This window comes from Triturus cristatus, chromosome 5_1 (genome assembly GCF_964204655.1).
Source record: "Triturus cristatus chromosome 5_1, aTriCri1.1, whole genome shotgun sequence".
NCBI lineage: Eukaryota > Metazoa > Chordata > Amphibia > Caudata > Salamandridae > Triturus > Triturus cristatus.
In genome coordinates this window covers 900,237,807-900,257,251 of record NC_140587.1, presented here as the reverse complement: position 1 = coordinate 900,257,251, position 19,445 = coordinate 900,237,807, and positions in this window count along the sequence as shown.

The following is a 19,445-nucleotide window of genomic DNA, read 5'->3' as shown; positions in this document are numbered from 1 at the left end:
ATACGTCAATTTGGAATTCAGAGAAAATGGTAATCCTACCTAACATAGGCATAAGGAAGAGACATTTATTTATTTATCGTTGTTACATATTTGTATACATAATGCATTTATCATCACACATGCAAATCTCAAGACACTCTATAAGATTTTTTATGTTGGCAACTCAATATGAATAGAGGGTTTTATGTAGGCTAATTCTGGGGTTATTTGCTTGCTGATGTCCCCACATGGTGTTGTTAAGCACATTGTGGTAAAGGGACTCGAAGATATTTGCCCAGGATCACACACTTTACACTGACGTATAATTTGAGATTTCAAGCCCAGGTTACTTAGCCACAGGAGTTACCTCATGTCTTTAGTTTTAAAAGGAAAAGACAATGCTTTGGTGTATTAGGGCCCGATTCACAGAACTAACGTAAGACAAAATCCTAAACTTACTACCATTTTGGTATCCACAGAATGCACTTACTGCTTTTGGTATTCACAGAATGCACTTACTACTTTTGGTATTCACAGAATGGATTTACGACTACTAACTTTACGTCCGCACTCGGGCCGGAAATTCCGGCCCGGAGTCGGAGGCGGAGCTTCCGGCCCGGAGGCGGGGCTTCCGAGCCGGAGCTTCTGGCCCAGAGGTGTAGATTTTGGCCATGGCTAAATCTCCGCCACTGGCCAGAATCCCCACCTCCGGCCCGGAAGCTCCGCCTCCGGCCCGGAAGCCTCGCCTCCAGGCCGGAAGCTCCGCCTCCAGGCCGGAATTTCCGGCCCGAGTGCGGACGTAAAGTTAGTAGTCGTAAATCCATTCTGTGAATACCAAAAGTAGTAAGTGCATTCTGTGAATACCAAAAGTAGTAAGTTTAGGATGTTGTCTTAAGTTAATTCTGTGAATCGGGCCCATAGTCTTTCATGAGCTACATTAGTAGACTGAAAGCTTGTTTCCCACATGCAGTCAATACAGTGGTTTGGCCCAGCCCAGCAATCCGATGTGGTAGGTCTGGTTAGGGATAAGGCCTTGGACATGCATTGGAGTTGTAGCTCATGCTGCATGGAGGTAAGGCGTGTTTCTTTTTTGTAAGTGCTATTGTCGCTTGCATGCATTAGTGACCGCATGAAAGAATGACACACAAATAGGTCACAAACATGATGAACAGTAACAAAATGGGGGGAGGGGCAGTGCATAGTGGTGCCGCTCGTTTGACTGTGGTGCATTGCTACCTAACCATTTCTTAGGTCATAATAACATATACATTATGAGAACAGACAGATTGTCATAGTAGGTTTCCAAACTCACTCTCACTTAATCAAATGCTTGTGATTTTAAATGTTCAAACGTGCTGTGCTGGTGTGACCTCAGTCCAGGATCACGGAAGACACTCGGTAAATGCTGCAATGGCTACCGTTATAGTACTGGGTCGCACTGTGCAAAGAGGGCTAAGTGATCTGAAAAAATTACAAACTACTGTGGATGTATTTTTCATCACAAAAATCTTTTATACTTTCAAATCAAAATCTTTTTGGTAATCTTTCAAAGGCAACGGCCAAATATTCGACAAATTAAAAAGTTTATCCAAACCTTTAGCAGAAAGAATCCCAATGCATTTCGGACTTCGTGCCCCTCATCAGAGAAAAATCTACAATGTTCACAAGATGAATCATCGAAGAAGCACAAAGTCGTAAAGAGATTGGAAAAGTTTTTCCAATCGCTTTACGACTTTACAAATTATGCAGTCAGTTTTTGTTTACTGAGATAGCTAACCTGTGTTAGACACATTTTTTTAATGAAACTTTATTGCCATATTCAATCATTCCATAACTATGTAGTACAGAGCATTACATCTTTTTTTACAAACACATGGTACATTATTTTTCCTTTCCATTTAACATAGCATATTACAACACAACTTGCTTTTGCTGTACGTATGCACCTCAGTTTACATTTGTATATTACTGTCTTGAGTCCCTACAATTGTGTCAACAATCTTCAACATTGTCCACCCACCCCCAAAACCTTTCCACCACTGGAAACTACATAGCGGGTAGTTCAAGAATATACTGCAATTTTAATGCACATTGAATCGAACAGGGACTACTTATTACTTTCGATTTTATTTCTTGCTTTGTTTCACTTTTTTTGTGAGGCCCTGGATATTATTTCACCGTGCGAGGTTCAACGCTTTTTGATCTCTAATTCAACTTCTGCTATTATGTAGGGAACGCACTGGTTCAAGCTTAGTATAGGATATTTTGTCTCATCTCTGGGTGTATTTCACGTTTGCTTATGATTGGTGGGTACTGTCTTCTTTTAAAGTGGTCTAACACCATTGCTATTTTTTTTCTTTATGTAGTTGTATCAATACATCCCATTGTCATGCAATATATTTCTTTCCCAATCCTCTTCTTTCCTCCCTCTTAAGTGTTTTACTTTCTGCTTCTGCTCAGTGTATCATGACCCATGCCCTGCCCTCTTGAAATAGGCGGCCTTTCTATCTAATTGCCATTGCCCACTTAGCTAACAACAGCGTGAGGTCTGCAAATGTCATGGTCACTTTTAATTGTATATATTTATTTTATTTCGAGGGTGCATTTCTAACGGATTATTTTCGATAGTCCCCACTCCTGCTGGTGTATAATATCCTGGGGGCATATCAGCAAGCAGGCGATAAAAAATTATCGTCGCTTTTGCGTCCGTTTTCGGACGAAAAGCGGCAATAATGTTATCGCCTGATTAGCAAGGTCATGCTATCGCGTGAAACCTTGCCTTATCGCCATTTCCCTTAACGCCCATCTTTGCATCTCTAATGAGATGCAAAGTGGGCGTTCCTCCCCAGGATAACGGGAGAGATGTCGCTAAGCGACATTTCTCCTATTATCAAGCCTCATGCAAAGCAGCATAGCGACAAGAAAGTAGCGATAACCTCTGTTATCGCTACTTTCCTTACGCCTGCTTGGAAATTGACTAAGCCATGATATCCTATGGAAGGTGGATATCATGGCTAAGTATGTGAGGCCCTATCAGCAAGCTATTGGCAAAAGTTGTGTGATTATCGCTGGATTTCTAACGATAATCGCACATTTGGCAGCTTGCGCTCTGAATTTTATCGCTTTGGAGATAAGCGTTGCTAATAGCACGCTACCTTCGCGATAAAATTCAGATTTGACCGGCGATAATTATCCTCACGCTAAGAGCGCTGAGCGATAATTATCGCCAGCCCTTGCTGATATGCCCCCTGGTTCTTGTTTCAGCAGTTCTATATTTTGGGGTAGTTGCATATCATCTAACGCAGGTCGGCTGCGCCAGTTCTGCATCCGGGACAAGTGGTCAGAGTGTCAGGGTCCATCTTGCTTATCTGGAAGGTGTAAGATATGCGTAATGTAGCACATTAAACTGGATGTACGCATTTCACGAAACCTTTCTCGAGTGTGCTCTGTGCCATTCCTCAGCATAGCACACATGACCCAGTATGTTCCCCCGTTTTTTGCTTTGCCCTGTAGGGAGACATCTGAATGTTCTAGTAGGGATTCGTAGAGCCTATTGCGTAGATTGTTTGCGGCAATGCATACGTTCGAGGCTCTTGCATACTCACATTCCATTGTTGCCTGAGAGCGTGAACTACCTTATTAGAGAGGAGGAAGTGACGACCAGGTATTTCCCAGTCATCCATCGGGGTCTGGAATTCCGTCAAAACTCCTTCATGATGAAACAGGTGACCGACATTAGCAATACCGGATCTGCCCCAAATCCTGTGTTAAACACGTATTGTGATTCTCTGATATGATGATGCGTATACAATAAAACCGCTGTGAAGAACTAAAACACAGTAAAAGACAGTAAATGCCACATTTCCAATTTTGGATGTCTTCGAGGTGTAAAAATACCACATTTGAAATTAGATGCTTATTGTGCACTGGTTGTCATGTGCAATTATTTGACTTCGGATTTTTGTAAAATTCTTAGTGGAAAGACCCAACAGAACATCTGGGGCTACTCGCATAGATGAAAACAGCATTATTGGTAACATTTTATTTTTGATATGGACACTTAAGCACATCAACAACAGAAGATATTTCTCGAGCCACCATTGAGACTGAGATGACGTGAATATTGTATGTCAATTTAATTACTTAAGTAATGTGAAACGACTAATTTCTGGGTGTGAAAAAGACACATTTAAGGACAAAAAAAATTGGAAACAAACCTTTACAAAGATCGTGCTTCTTACAATGACAGCTTTTCTCTTTTAACAGCCTCGAGTGTTTAACATATTGAAACAGTTAATCTTCTTTCAATGAACGTAATAACTCTGCCAGGTGAAAAACTGTGTCCCATGCTTCTTCATGTTGTCTTTTTCCTTTAGCATATCTGTACAGATCTGCTCATCTGGTCAGCTTTACAGCTCCGGTGTTTGGAGACCAGTGAGCACGTTTATTACCACCATCAATAACCCGTCCCACTGTCTCCTCTCCATTTCTCATGCCTTCGCCATTTTCCAGCACAATCTAATAACCAGTCGGCGCCATCTTGCCTGATCAATACACGGGGACACCAGTTAACTTAACTCAGCCTGTCCTGCTTAAGCAACAAGGCAACTGGAACATACGTGATTTCGAACCAGTCACGGCCTCCCGCCATCCTGCCTACGGGTTAAATAAAAGGCACTACTCCCATTTCAGGCATAGTTAATAAAAAAAAAACTACAGATAACTAGCATCTGGATAAAGAGACATTTTATCGTTCGCTCCCTTTCTCATTCTACAACCTAATAGGCGAAACGTTAATACAGGCACACAGCAGTCGATTGTTCCGCAAACAATAAGGAAGAGCAACACATGTCATACGATATATTTAAGTGGATGAAAATGCTTGTATATTATTCTCTCTACCGTAACAAGATAGCTCCTCTGCACTTTGTCTTGTGATATGCCTCTTGACAGACCCTCCTACACTTTGCATTGATATGCTAATTGTATTTTTCCTTCATTTCTTGGTATGGTATCTATCTTTTCAAATAGGGCCTGTGTGGTGCATATCTATACATGCATAAATCCCACTAAAAAAAGGGTGAAAAACAGAAATTGCCGTGGGCCGATTAAATAAACTGTCCGGGTCACCGTGAAGTGCCGTGGTAGCACTTCATCTGTAACCCCAGCCAAGCCTTTGATGAAGTTTACTAATCCAGTTATACATTTTTGGGGTGATTCGATACCTTCGAGATGAAAAGGGTACTTTATACATGGAACGCAGGCGGACTTCATAGGTAATACTTTTTAGTAGAATCTTTGTATAATTTATTTAGAGACTAAACTTGATTTCTAATAGAACACGTGACTTGTTCAAGCAAGGTTTTTTTTTTTAGAAATGGCCAATTGTTGATCTGACAGTGCAGAGCTAAGCAGCAGCAAGGATGCACATGGCTTGGTACCAACAAAAGTGACAAAACAGAACGTACGTCAAGGGAGTAAGACTCAGAGACAGCTCATTACTACCATGCTGATAACATAAAAAAGAAATACGGATCTGGGATGCAGTACCCTATTTAGAATCGGTACATGGAAAGACCAATGGGCAAGGGTGTAATAGGCGTGCCATAGGTCCTAATTCAAGCAAAGAAAATAGGCCATTGTTTGGTAAAGATAACGCCATAGGCAGGGTACAGAACGCCATCTTCCTGCCCCTTCCACAGGTATCAGTACCGGAGCATCTACTGCATAATTGGTAGCTAGGCCCTTGGCACTCTTGCAACGAGAACTCTTTGAAGGTATTGCGGCTCAGTTGCTTTGGGGCATATTATCAAGCCTGGCGATAAAATTATCGCCGCTTTAGTGTCAGAAAACTGCCGCTAAAACGGCGATAATGGGCTTGATAATATGCTCTATGGAATTCCAATTGAAGCCCATGTTAGATGTGAAGGACATCTAATCTAAGCTTCAATTGAAATTCCATAGAGCATATTATCAAGCCCATTATCGCCGCTTTAGCGGCAGTTTTCTGACACTAAAGCGGCGATAATTTTATCGCCAGGCTTGATAATATGCCCCTTTATTCGATAAGGGATTCGTAACAAATGGGCCCAGTTTATTGCAGTATCTCCCATAGCCTTTTCTATCCGCATTGCATTGGCGGGTCTTAATTTGCTTCAACCTTAGACTCCCTATTCGAGTGAGACTTCAGAGGTATGATGTGTGAAACTCTCACAATCAATCACTTTTTATGAAAACAGAAACATGTAATTGTGTCTTCACCAGAACAGATAAAAGGCGATGTGCACGGGCGTTTGATGTTCAACTTTTGTACTATTGTCCAGCGTGTCTTTGAATATCATTTGCATTACTCATATGCCACCCTTCCATTTTGTTTTTCTTTAGTTTTGTTATATTTTGTTCTTACTGTCAAATGACACTTCACAGTGCTCCTTAAGCGTGATAGCACAGATACAGATGGTAGAAAGGGCATAGTAATATCAAGTGACATTGATAAAAATGGACCAACAGTTTAGGAAGGACATAAAAAAATTAACACGAAAGGAAGGCGTATACTTCAGTGATTCATGAAGAGAACAACATTTAATTTCTTCTTCAATGTAATTTAAATCCTTAGAATCATTAAGTAGGTCATACTAAGTGGACGATTGTGATGAATCGGCCCCTTGAATCAGCTTTACGACCAACATTGTTGGTTTCAATTCTGACTGGCTGATTATGATTCCTGAGGTTGCTGAGTCCCGTTTCCGCCAGTGTTATTTTTTAAATATAGTGTAGAATTTTGTTTTTAGCTGATTTATTATTTTACATTTTTTTGGGGGAATAATATTTTACATTTGTACATATTACATATTGTAATCCAATTTTTAGTAATTGGTACTTATTTGATGTCATTATTTATTTGTGTTTTTATGTAATGTGTTTATAAGTGTAAGTATTTAGATGTTTCAAATTGCACATTGTAACAAATTGGATTTTTGATGCGTAAGTTGTTAAATCGAAATTTTTATTTTGCTTGATTGTAGTTATGATTGGAACATCAGTATGAGGTACCACCATCCCTGAAGCCCAACACTCTCCCCAATGTGATTACATTTGGAGTGATAATAGTAAATACCGCCAACTCCCGAGTGCAACACCTTAACCAATGTGGTTAAGTTTGAAGTGGGAATAGTAATTATAGCCCATTCAAAGTCTAACACTTCCCCCCATTTGGGTAAGATTGCAGTGGGAGTAATAAATTAAAGCACTCCAAAGTCCAACAACCTCCCCAATGTGGCTAGGTTTGCAATGGCAATAGTTAATCTGATATCCCCAAAGTCCAAGACTTTCTCCAATGTGGCAAAGCTTGAAGCGGTAATAATAAATCTAGCCACTTCAAAGTCTCGCATTTTCCCCAATGTGGTTAAGTTTGGAGTGGGAAAAGTAAATTAAACCATGCCATAGTTCAACAATTTCCACCATGTTGTTACGTTTGGAGTGGGAATCAGTGCTTTAAATGGGTCGATACTCACCGGTACTGAGTACCGGCACTTCCGAATTTTCTAGCCATCAGTACCGGCACTTCTCTTTAGCCCGGGAGAGTACCGGTACGCTAATAAACGTCACTGCAGGCTCCGGTTAGGTATCCCTTCTAGCACAGGGTAGATGCCGCTTTGCTTCTCAGGAGCTCGCAAGCGCAGTAGCCTTTTGCAGAGTTGCTGCTGGAGATTACAGCAGCATCCATTTGAATGCCCAGAGACTGCAGAGGTCTGAGAGGACCTGCCTTGCATCATGCTGTGATTAAAAGTGCAGGGTCTAGACAGGCCCTGCACGGTCGATCAGGGACACAATGACTATTCAGCTGAAAGTGGAACCTATCTCTGACAGCCAAGGAGCTTCTGTAGTCTCGAGCTGAGCTGCTGCTGAACTATTTAGCGTGGTATCATTTGCACAATGGCCCTGTGTTCACTTTCACACTGTGTTTGACAGTGGAGGGCCCATTTAGGCCCTACGCTGTTAATCTCATTCGAACTATTATGTGCATTTGGACAAACACAGTTATGGAGGCAGCACACAGACAGTGGTAATTTAGAAAGCCATGGGAAGCAAGGAGTTTAAAATGGCTTCAATCCCACCTGAGACTTTGTGTGAGTGTTTGCATATGTCTGTGTGCTTGCCAACTTGTATGTGCTTGTTATTGTGTGTGAGAAAAGTGAGAGAAAGAGGAAGAGAATCAGGACAGTCTCAGAAGATATTTTAAAGGGAATGTGTGAAATGCTTTTGTGTATGTCTGCTTGTTTCTGTGTGTGTGTGTGTGTGCACACTTGAGAGTACATAGTATTGTGCAAAACAACAACACATAACAGTATTGCATTAAGAAGCAGCAAATATTACAAAGCAAGCAACTGTTATCATATCTTTCTGTTTGGCTTTCATTTTGTGCAATGAGTTAACCTGTTTTGTTTACATAAGCGCATTTCTCATATGTTTTGATATGTGCTGCAACTGGTACAGAAGTCATCATGTATCATCATATCTTTCCCTTAGCCCTGCCCCTAGCCCCGCCCACTTGCCACACCACTAGCTCATATTAATGAGTACATGCTCTTATTTTTTCCCATTTAAAACACTGGTGGGAATAGTAAATTTGAGCCCCACCGAATTACAAAGTATTCTTTAATGTGGTTATGTTTGGAGTAGGAATAGTAAATGTAGTCTCTCCAAAGTCCAACACTTTCTCCAATGTGGTTACGGTTGGAGTAAGAATAGTAAATCTAACCCTCTGAAAAAACCCTCCTATTTCTGCAATGTGGTTACATTTGGAGTGGAAACAGTAAATTTAACCCTTGCTCCCCCCTCAAATTCAACACTTTCCACAATGTGATTAAGTTTGGAGTGGAAATAATAAATCTGCCTGTCCTTCAAAGTCCAACACTTTCCCCAATGTGGTTAAGTTTGCGATGCATATAATAAATGTAAACCACCCTAAAGCCCAAACACTTTCCCCAATGTGTTTATTTTTGGAGTCAGAATAGTAAATCAAAGCTCTCAAAGTCCAACACTTTCTCCAGTGTTGTTAAGTTTGGAGTAGGGATTGTATATCTAGCTTCATCAAAGTCCAACACTTTCCTGAATGTGGTTAATGTAAGTTACATAGATAGGACGTAATTCACAAAGGTAATGTACGCTTTTAATTAAGTTTACACTTTGAAGTAAATCTACTGCTTTCGGTATTCAAAAAATCCAAATGTAAACTTTCTACTAAAGGGTAACATGCTTCAGCCACCAGACTAAAGCAATTGGCTTACCTTTGTGTGAGTAGGTGACCTCCCTGTTAAACCCCTCCCTGACCCTTCCACCTTACCCCTTTCAATTCACATCCCCTTTAGGAGTAAGTTTGCCCCTTTTCCCACCCACTCCCCTCTGTCCCTCCCACATTTACTACTAAATCCTAAACTTAAATGTGCGGGGACTCTGCAGTTGAGGTGGAGAACTTTGCAAAAGTAAGTACAGCTAAAACTTACATTTTGTAGTACGTTTTGTAGTACTTTTATATGTACTACAACGTGCAGTTTGAAAATCAGGCTCACTGTGTTTAGTTTGCTTAAGTTGATCAGTTTGGAGTTAATAAAGTGTTTTAATTTTGTAATCATAGCAACTTTGTTTGCATTTTGTTCAGTTTCTCTATCTTTCGACCTTTAAACATGTTTTCAACCAAAAAAAAGTTTATTCTACCATTTGCTATGGTACTTCATGCAAACTTTATCTTTCAATACACATTTTCAAGTTTGTAACATGAAATATTTTTATAAATATTTTGCATTCCCATATTTATTAATTTATTCATAGACATGTGCAAACATGTTAACATTTTTTAGTAAAACCTTTGAAAGTGTTTGATTCATATTTTCATTGTCAGTATTATATAAACAAATGCAGTAAAAATGATTTTTAATTTATCAACATTTTAATATATATTTTATAACACTTTTATTTCAAATAGTTATGGCATAAATTTACATTAGCAAAAACCAAAGGAAATGATGGACGGAGTGTTGAACATTGCAAGCACTCACCGCCAGTCAACTGATCTGGGTTTAATCCATCACCGTTCTTTAGCCCACTCTGCCACCCCAGTTCAGACATGGCCATATGCAAATCAGTCTGACCCTGTGCCTCATGAGAACAGTCCAGCCCGAACTGCCAAGCAATGTCTTCCCTGGACCGGAAACAAGCTTCCTAGGACCGGTTTCTGGCATTTCAGCCGTCTTCAGCCAGGCTTGCTTGAATCCAGTGGCAAAGTGAGCAAGGGACTCACGTCTGAGCATACCCTGCCAACTTATGGCGAACAAAGCAAAAACCAAAGGAAATGATGGACGGAGTGTTGAACATTGCAAACACTCACCGCCAGTCAACTGATCTGGGTTTAATTCATCATCGTTCTTTAGCCCACTCTGCCACCCCACTTCAGACATGGCCATATGCAAATCAGTCCGACCCTGTGCCTCATGGGAACAGTCCAGCCCGAACTGCCAAGCCATGTGTTCCCTGGACCGGAAACAAGCTTCCTAGGACCGGTTTCTGGCATTTCTGATTTGCATATGGCCATGTCTGACCTGGGGTGGCCGAGTTGGCTAAAGAACGGTGATGGATTAAACCCAGATCAGTTGACTGGCGGTGAGTGCTTGCAATGTTCAACACTCCGTCCATCATTTCCTTTGGTTTTTGCTTTGTTCGCCATAAGTTGGCAGGGTATGCTCAGACGTGAGTCCCTTGCTCACTTTGCCACTGGATTTGAGCAAGCCTGGCTGAAGACGGCTGAAATGCCAGAAACCGGTCCTAGGAAGCTTGTTTCCGGTCCAGGGAAGACATGGTTTGGCAGTTCAGGCTGGACTGTTCCCATGAGGTACAGGGTCAGACTGATTTGCATATGGCCATGTCTGACCTGGGGTGGCCGAGTGGGCTAAAGAACGGTGATGGATTAAACCGAGATCAGTTGACTGGGGGTGAGTGCTTGCAATGTTCAACACTCCATCCATCATTTCCTTTGGTTTTTGCATACATTTACATTACTCATGTGATTTGCATACTTGAAAAAAAAATTGCATTTTTTTATTCGATTGACTTTTATAGTAACTAAGTATTTTCTCTATTTTTCTACTATTATGTTATCTTTCTACTGTTTACTTTATTTTAGGATCATTTTTCAGCATTTTTGAACGTCTACCATTAACAGCTCCTGATTGCTGTTCTCTGTTAAAGGTAAGGTTAATGTTAAAATATTTTCTAAAGTTAATATGTCTGGGTGTGATGGTATATTGTTAGCTTGATTGGTATTTGTACAGTAATGTGTTTTTAGGATATAGTCAGTGTATAGCTTTTATACTATTTTTAGATATTTTGAGTCTTTTTTAGTTCTGTTTGTTGTGAGGGTGGGCATTTCTGTGTTTTCTTTTACATGTGTTTTATTTAAAGTGGAGATTCTGTTTTTGCATGGTGGATGCATTTTTGTTAAGAAGGAAAAATAATCGTTTTTTTTAACCAACAGTATGTTTTATTTCTCCTTTGTTTTTGCAGTTTTCCCTATGTGATTTTTGTCATTTTAATTCTTTTTGCCTTTGAATGGCTTCTCTTGATTTTATTTTGTCATACTGTATGAATTTTATTTGTATTTTCTTGTTGCATTTTTGGTGGGCTGCATATTTGAGATTTTGTGGTGGACTATATTTTGGTATGGATCTTTTATTGTCTATAGAAGACTTCAGCTACAAAATCATGAGTAAATATAATTTTCATATTATTTATTTTTTGGCTGGATAATTTTTAATTGTATTGTGTTGTGTTTTCTATATTTTGCTATTTAACAAATATGTTGAATGTTGTTGAATTATATTACGTACTGTTTTTGTTTATCTTCTTATTTTTATTAAATTCTTGTTATTTTAGTTGGACTAAGTGGTTTAATAAATAATAATAGTTGTCATTTTTTGAACATTCTATATTGATGTTTGTTTTTTATACCTTATTGAAAAATATATTTTAAAAATAATTTAATATTTATAAAATGTGCAGTTGTTTGTGTTTTAATTTACTTAAGTCCTGCTTTAGTTGGATTTCTTTACTAGTGATTTTCTTATAGTAGTTTTCTGGCCAGTTTTGTAAAGCACGATAGGCTTTGCTTGCACGTTGCATGCTAATATTTTGCATTTGTTTAGATTGTCTGGATATGTTTGGTTTCAGTTGTTTTAGGACCTGTTCTAGTCTTAGGGGCATAAGTACAATGAGTTAATGCCGCGTTAGCAGCACTTTTCTGTCGGTTTTGTGGCAATATATTTACCGCCATATGTACAAGCTGCCACTAACCTCTGTTAGCAGCAGTTTTCCGGTGAAAAAGTCCATTCTGAAGATCGCCACTTCTGTTAGCAATAATGTCATGCAAGGGAGGCGTTCCCGTTCAAAAACAGCTGCTAACCACACTTTGCAATATGTACAAGGGGATTCCTTAAGTTTGGAGGTCCAAAAAAACTGCCTCTAACTGAAGTGGGAGGCAGTTTTTTAAGACCAGAAAATAGCTGGTCTTAAAAATGGAGATAACCCTTGGGACCTCATTTCAGCAGGTTTTGTTGCTGGACCGCGCTGCAAGCAATGTTGCTGCGCTGCCCTGCGACAAAACTATAGGGCAGGACTGCGCACCATCAAAAAGATTCCTGGGCCTCACTTATGAAATGTGTTGCAGCGCTGCGACAAGACAGCGTTGCAACACTTTTCACTGCCCCCTTCTTGCGACACCACAGATGTGCTGTATTTACTGGACAGAGCTCCATGGCACAAGAAATGACAGATACGTCTGGAATCCTGACATATCTGTCTGCACTAAAGTCACCTATTGCTGCAGTTATGTCACAACCATGATGCAACTCCAGCAATGCATGGGGCCAGCCTATACCTGTGGCACTGCGTCACATTTACGCCTGCCATCATGCAGGCATAAGGTACTGATGCAGTGCGGTTCTTGAGGGGTGCCCGTGTGTCGGCGCAGTTGGAGATCATTGCTGGTGGTTGCGCGCAGCGGTGTTTTTGTCTGTAAGCGTTGGCGGAGTGGTGGTGCTGAGGGGGTTGCCGAGACATACTTCGGTGGCCTTGATCCAGCTGCGAGGTGGGCGATGATGGCGGTTGTGTACGGTGGACATGGTGAAGCCGTGGTGTACACAATGATGGTCAGTCCAGGAGAGTCCGGTGGTGTGGCTGTAGTTGAAGGTCCCGATGGCAGGGGAGACGTGCTCAACCGTGTGTCCTGCTATGTGACTTGCTGCGGTGACTTGCTGCTTGAGTCTGATGTTAGGGAGCTACTCCAGGAGGGGGTAGTGTTCTAGTCACTGGGATTGTCCATGTGGAACTTAAGTTCACCGAGTAGGATGTCGTCGGTGGATGGGAGAGCCTGGTGTGCAATGAGGTCTACAATGGTATGGGAGAATGGGTGTCCATGGTCCGGGGGGCCTGCAGATGAGGGTGCTGCAGAAGATGGGGTTGGTCTGGATCTGGAAGTTGAGGGGTTCCATGGTCACAATTTGGTCATTAGATGAACGTGGTCAGTTGGAGTGTGCTTTTGTAGGTGATGGCAATTCCTCCTCCTGGACGGTCGGGTGGTCCTTGGGGGTGATTTAGTAGCTGTCAGTGATGGCGATGGCGATGGCGATGTCTGGACCAGAGCAGATGTTGGTCCTGGCAGGCGATGTGGCATGCAGGGTTGATGGCGAGGAGGGTGCTGGAGCTGTAGGGGTGGAGTGTCCGAAAGTAAGGGTCCTTGGTGCAGAGCATGGTCCAGGGGCAGACGGACGCAGGCGGGCTTGCCCATGGCTTGCCTTTGGCACGGGTGATGTCCATTACAACACAGGAATTACATCGTAATGCCTTTAGAATGCAAATCCAACAACGCAGGTGACTTTACATCTCATTCCATTACAACGCATTGTGAGGTCAGTAATGGGGTATTTTTAACTTTTGGGGTCGGTTTGGGTTTCGTGTGTCAGAGATGAAATGTGGGGTGTATTATGCGATAAAATATGAAATTTGGGGTGTGCATTTGAGTCAAATAAAAAAATTGGGGTGTGCATTTGGGTCAAATATGAAATTTGTGGTGTGTTTTGGGGGCTCAAAGATGAATTTAGGGTTCAGGGTTTTCTTTGGTGTGCAAGGGTCAGTTTTAAGGTTGCACCCACTGAAGTGGGAATAGTAATGTTTACATCTCCGCAATCCAACACCTTCCCTACTTTTGCAATATCCCTAGTATTATTATGCATTGAAATGGAATGCGATAAAATGGTATGCGTCGTAACTCCGTATATACCTTTGGCACACCAGTGGTACACCCAATGCGCATGGCCGCACAGCGGCCGCTATTGAGAAGTGCTGTGGGGGGGACTGGACAGCTGGGAAAGTCCGGAAAGAACACTGGATGGGGCGTGGACGTTGGGTGTGTTTGTGAGTTTGTGTTGTAAATATATACATGAGAGAAATCTTACCTCGAGGCCGCGTCCCGTGTCTTCATTGCTCCTGCTCTCCTGAGTCTGCTTTCAGGAACAGGAAGTAGGCAGCCAGGCTCCCTCCCCTAAGCCATTTCAAATGCTGCAATGCGGTGTTGGGATTGGTCATTGGTGCCGGAACGAGGTGTTCAGCCAGGGGCTGGTGGTGTGGCCATGTTCTCCATGCAGGCTGTAATGCAGCATGCATTGTGAACAGGATAGTACCCATGACTGCTTTGTGTGGCCTGAGCGGGCCGATCAAACAGTCACTGCGCACTTGAGTGGGCATGCCACTCAGCCCCTGCCCTGCTTCATGAGTGGAGCAGCCCTACCCACCCTCTCGCCCGCAAAGAAAACATGGCATAATAACATAAGGAAGTTATCGTCATGTGATGATTGTTCCTCTTCTTGCACTGCTTGGAAGCAGTGGGGCAACGCTCTTACGCCATAGCAGATGACCCGACACCGGGGGTGCGTCATCTACTGGTGCTAGGCCTGGGCGACTCGACCCCAAGGCCTCCTCCACTACATGTCCCACCATCTCCTTACCTGGACATTGACACCGTGGCGCAATCCACTAAACTCTCTCCAAATCTGTGACTCACCCAGCAGGAGCCTCAGCCAGGTGGGATTTCACAAGCATGGGTACAGCAGTCACCGGCAAGTCCGCTGGTGAACCTCCTGATGCAGTTGATGCAGCAGGGCCCCCTGAGGCGTGAACTTGCAGCCCTCCAGCAACACAAGTTTGGCACAGCTCAGGGGCCTCACCCTCTACAGCGTCCGGCCAGCGCAACCTCATCCGGCCTGTGATGCAGAGAGGTGCCACCCTCCTTTGGTAATTCTCTCTGTGCACCCCGTGTAGTGGGGATTGTAGTATGCAATGCATTCCTCCCTACATTGGTGTGCAGGCACACCTCTACCGTTCACAGCTCCAAGGGGCACAAGGCGGTCTTCTCTAACAGGTCAGCAATATGTCTCCATGTGACCGGCCAGACTTCACCTCCAGGTACGGGTGATTGCCAAGCCTCAATGTCTACCACCACAGCTCATTGACTCCACAGCTCCTCTGCATCCCACTCCAGGCTCCAGTCGCATGTCCAGCAAGGCATCCAGGCTCCAAACGCAGGTCCAGTCAGACATTCAGTCTCCAGATGCAGGTTCAGTGAGGCATCCAGGCTACAGATGCAGGTCCAGTGAGGCATTCAGGCTCCAGATGCAGGTCCAGTGAGGCATCCAGGCTCCAGACGCAGGTCCAGTGATGCATTCAGGATCCAGATACAGGTCGAGCGAGGCATCCAGGCTCCAGACGCAGGTTCAGTGAGGCATTGAGGTTCCAGATGCAGATCCAGCGAGGCATCAAGGCTCCAGACGCAGGTCCAGTGATGAATTCAGGATCCAGACTCAGGTCCAGAGAGGCATCCATGTTCTAGACACTGGTCCAACGACGCATCCAGGCTCTCATCTTGGTCATTCTATATGTTAGGTGGCTTGAGGGGGTTGTTGATGTGTACTGCACTTAGCCCTGGCTGCTCCATTCTGCATTTAATTTTTTTTGTGGGCCTCTTTTCTATTGGAGGTCAACAGATTTTTTCCATTAGAGGCAAAAAAAACTCACGTTGGGCTGACTAACGTACGTTTTTTGCTGCTAATGGGCCTTTAGATGGTTTTCGCCAACTAACACCGGAATTCCTATCGCCATCACGCTACTTTTAGCATCAGTTTTAAACACTGTTCCATGAAGCTATCACCATGCAGCGACGTCTTGTACATACGTCACTAACAAGGCGATAGTTTTCAGTGGTACACAGCGGTAAGAAAACTGCTGCTATCTAGCGTTAGCAGTAGTTTTTGCCAGTCCTTGTACATATGCCCCTTAGTTCTTTATTCTTTTTGGACTATTTTTAGAAATTGGTAGTCTGCTGGGTGACTTCTTCCAAGCAATTCTTGGATGCAATTAGGGCACCTTTCCACTATATTTTTACCTTTCGCTTCTTGAGAGATGGTTTTCTCATAGAGATTCTACTATTGGATGTTAAATTTCACTTGGCATCTGTGTCCTGACCAGTACAGGTAACCAACCCAAGTCTCTTCGAAATAGTCCATTAGAGCTGAGAGTTTGTTTTCATTTTTGTGTTAGCATGGGGATTCTCTTAGCATGTTTTAATGTTGGTTTCCTCTGTGACAGTGGCATAGACCAATGCTACTTCAAAGGCAAATTCTGCATGTATTCTGTACTAAGTGCAGTATTTTGTAGATGTCTCCATATTTTGTGGTTGAAGTGATAGTAGCATCCTTGTGCTCCTGTGTGTGGTTAAACTTTTATGTACCTTGCTTTATGTACAAGGCAGCGTTAAGCCACTTAACGCGGCTTAACGCTGCCTTTTATATAAGGCACCCTTTCACACTAAGTTTAGCATGAAAGGTGCGTGTGGTTGTTGTTGTGGTGGGCGTTCCACCACAACACCCATTGTATTTGACGCTGCCCCCTATGTACAAGGGTGGTGTACATAGGAGGCAGCGACAAAATAAAGACCAGGAAAAGTCTCGTCTTAAGTTGGTGAAACGAGGAGAAATGCATCATTTCTCCTCGTTTTTGCTTTTTCCATGTGTGCTGCCTTATGCAGCACACATGGAAAAAGCAAAATGCAATTGTTTGTTTATATACAGGAAAGTTTCCCTTTCTGTACATAAACAAACCTTTTTAAAAAATGCCATTTTGTAACTTTCATGTGTGCTGCATGAACCAGCACACATGAAAGTTACAAAATGGCATTTTAGGATTGTTTATGTGCAGGAAGGGACACCTTCCTACACATACCCAATCCTCCCCTGCACACAGACACCCTTGCACTCTGGTATAAGGGTGCCTGTGTTGACGCTAAGTTGTTAAACTTAGCGCCATCGCAGGAGGACACGCAAGGCTGCACCACATTCTTGTAAATATGGTGCAGCCTTGCGTTTCTCAAGTGGAAGAGGGTGTCTTTAAGCGCAGGAGGCTAACAACACGCTCACCACTTCATTGTACATATCCCCTATAGTTTGTTCAAAATCAATAATGATTTTTGGGGGATTGTAATTGTATGTTTTTGTTTGATTGGTGTTAAGAGTTCATCATAGGGTACGCTTTACCTATTTATCATCAGTTCATAAACTAAAGGAAGTTTTCTGTATGGTATTGTCAATGGATGGTGTAGATTTGTATAAATGGTGGTGGCCAGGATTTAAAAGTCCCGTCTATGTGTTACATTTTGTTAAGATTAGTACATTTTTCATAGCCAGCGATTTCTATGATGTTATTTCCATTGTAGTGCAGTATGAAATCTTCTTTAGTATTTGCTATTTTTTAAATGAGCAAGGATTTGTACTTCATCATATGTGCTAGGTGCTGTTAGTTTCTCTCAGGTGAATGTCCTGGTTAAACATAAAAGTCTTTTTAGAATGTCAATGGCAGGGAGTTGCCTAGTCACGTCTTTTGGAACTTGGGGAATTATATTTTTTAGTATAGCTCCTGTGGGATCTTGTAAGCTTGTGCTCATATCTTTTAAGTTCTATTGGATGCTCATAACTTTGATTTCAGTCACTTTAGAAAGTGCTTGTGGTCCCTTCAACTGTAAATTATATCTTCTTTGGTTGTGGCTCTGCCATAGTGAGCACTATAATAATATTTAGAGCATTTTCATTGTGCCCTTTCATTTAAAGTCTTTTTTTAGCTGTTGCTGTATCCCCTGTACTTAATATTTGTTGTCCGTTCTGTGATACGAATTATGTTTTCGTTTCCAAAAATACATTTGTGGATTACAGAATCATTAAAATATGTGATATTTTTATATATATTATATAATATTTAAAAATTATTGTTACATTTTAACATGTTTTATATTATGTACTTATATATTTGTTCTTATTCTGTTGCTCCGCTTGATTGGTTCTGTGTGACTTGAAGAGCTGTTCTTTTTTTCTTTTGATTATTCTTCTTTTGTTCATTTTACTGTTGAGAAAGAGAAATGTTTTGTTTATTGTTGTTAATTGTTTATTCAGTCTTGATGTTTTGTAGGTTTTCTTGTAGCTATTACTAATCAACATGTTTGGTATTACTTTTAGTGGTTACGTTTATTTTTATATTTATTGTCTTACTTGTGCTATCATTTTGTAACAGTTTTGTAGCTTATTTTTCTTTGTGTGTTGTCTAGTGTATTTTTGACAGCACTGGTAGCAGTGTTTTTAAAATAACATTTTGAAACAATGGTTATTTGTTTGTTTTGTATTAACATTTTGTTAGGATTAGTACATTTTTCATAGGCAGCGATTTCTATGATGTTATTTCCATTGTAGTGCAGTATGAAATCTTCTTTAGTATTTGTTATTTTTTTAAATGAGCAAGGATTTGCACTTCATCATATGTGCTAGGTGCTGTTAGTTTCTCTCAGGTGAATGTCCTGGTTAAACATAATAGTCTTTTTAGAATGTCAATGGCAGGGTGTTGCCTAGTCACGTCTTTTGGAACTTGGGGAATTATATTTTTTAGTATAGCTCCTGTGGAATCTTGTGAGCTTGTGCTCATATCTTTTAAGTTCTATTTGATGCTCATAACTTGGATTTCAGTCACTTTAGAAAGTGCTTGTGGTCCCTTCCACTGTAAACTATATCTTTATTTGGTTGTGGCTCTGCCATATTGAGCACTAGAATAATATTGAGAGCATTTTCATTGTGCCCTTTCATTTAAAGTCTTTTTTTAGCTGTTGCTGTATCCCCTGTACTTAATATTTGTTGTCCGTTTTTTGATATGACTTATGTTGTGGTTTCCAAAAATACATTTGTGGATTACAGAATCATTAAAATATGTGATATTTTTATATATAATATTTAAACATTATTTTTACATTTTAACATGTTTTATATTATATACTTATATATTTGTTCTTATTCTGTTGCTCCGCTTGATTGGTTCTGTGTGACTTGAAG